General features: G+C 41.1%; 1 pseudogene; it reads right to left on the bottom strand.

Moving 5' to 3' along the window:
- Positions 1 to 351: 351 nt before the first annotated feature.
- On the bottom strand, positions 352 to 1,333 carry LOC114090509 (sphingolipid delta(4)-desaturase DES1 pseudogene; annotated as a pseudogene).
- Positions 1,334 to 1,779: the final 446 nt, after the last annotated feature.

Raw genomic sequence — 1,779 nt, 5'->3', positions numbered from 1 at the left:
ACAAAATGACAAATGGGTGAAGACCTTCCAGGTACGACAATACAGTGAATAAGTATAGCTAGGCATGAAGGGGTAAGGCTGTCTGTTGAAGCCTGAGTAGCTGCTGCTGCTGCTGCTTCTTCTTTTGTCTCCCGATGGCAGGGACTGAACCCAGGGCCTCAGGCATGCTGCAGGCAAGTGCTCCATCATTGAGATACATCCCCAGCCCCAGATTAGTTTCTTAATAGCAGGAAGATCCTAGTTTGAAATTGTGTCATGATAGCTTCTAAGCATCACTGATCTTCAGTTTTCAGCAAAAAATTCACTTTGTCAGCTATTTTAAAGCTTCAGAGAGGAATTCCTTGGGCTGTGGTGATATTTACTCCAGTATCTGCTTCCCTTTTGGATGCCTCTTCATTCTTGAGTAGGGACTTATTGTATCATCCATCACAAAATCGTACAGTACTCTCACCCAGGAATTGTACTGGGGGAGGTTGTAGTAGTATTCAGCTGCTATTTTCCTCACCAGTGGGAGGTTTTTTTTCCAGGAACATTGAGGAAGTCATGATGTTCATTGTGGTAACCCACATTGAAGGTGAGTAAATTCAGAGGCCCATAATATGAGTAAGTTTCATGCCCCTTTAAAAACATGTAATGTTAAGCCATGAAATGTCCAGAAATCGGGTGCAAACCCAGACCAAGTAGGGATGCTGCCAACAATGTAGACTAAAGATTTAATTCCCAAAACGTAGTAAACTATAATGTCAAAAATGATCTGGGCCACAGTATTGATAATTTCCAGATGAGAAATTGGTTTGGGGTTGATGAGCAGAGATCAAAAAGCATAAAAGAGAGGCTGAAGAATAACCCATAGAAACTTTCTGAAAGTGGTTCAGAAGAACCAGCCCTCAAAATCAGTAGGAATATCCACATCGATGCCGTCAGCTCCAAGATATCGATGATGATCCATGTGATACCTCTTAAAGGAAATCAAATATGGAACCCTAATAGGAAGATTGGCAAACATTCCAAACAAGCGATTCCACAGTGCCTTGTGGTAGCCAAACGCAAAATTGTGGGAAATCTCTTGAATAGCCAGAATCATTGAGTGATTAATGCAGCAGCCAAAGACGTAGGCCCAAAATATGACCCATTTCCAGTCCAAGTCTTTTTCTAATTAAAATGCAATCAACTGGGTGAGAACCATCATAATTATAATCCATATCAAGTTGGAATCAGGTTTCATCAAGGATTTTATCTCTGGATACTTTGCCAGGATCTCCTGGTCCTGGTCAGCGTGGGGCTGGTCGGTGTAGACCCACTCGAAGTCTACCCCGGACATGCGGCTCCCCATGGCGGAGGCAGCGGGGGCAGTGGCAGCGGCAGCTCACGGGCCGGTCTCGGCTCTGGCTCCCGGTGGGGAACTGTTGAAGCGACTGCGCTGGCGGCAGCTCCTAGTCTTGTAAATGTAACTGAAATTTTAAAGTGTTCATTTGAACAATCTTTGTATTTTAGTTGGAGAGTTTAGTCCATTTATGTTTATAATGGTTACTGAGATATTTGGTTTTCTTTATGTTAACTTATGGATTTCTACTTGTCCTATCTTGTCTATTTCCTTTGTTTCTACTTTCTTATAATAGTTTGAACTGACTGATCTTTTAAATAACAAAATTAGTGGTTACTTAAGTATTTTAACATACTTATCTCAACTTAGAAAATTCTAAAATCAGTCAACTTTATTACTTTCCATCTGAATTACTTGAGGCCTTTAGAATATTTTAGTTCTTTTTTTTTTCATCC

The sequence above is a fragment of the Marmota flaviventris genome, chromosome X (genome assembly GCF_047511675.1).
Source record: "Marmota flaviventris isolate mMarFla1 chromosome X, mMarFla1.hap1, whole genome shotgun sequence".
NCBI lineage: Eukaryota > Metazoa > Chordata > Mammalia > Rodentia > Sciuridae > Marmota > Marmota flaviventris.
The sequence above is the reverse complement of the archived record's forward strand: the minus strand, read 5'-3'. Positions and strand labels throughout refer to the sequence as shown.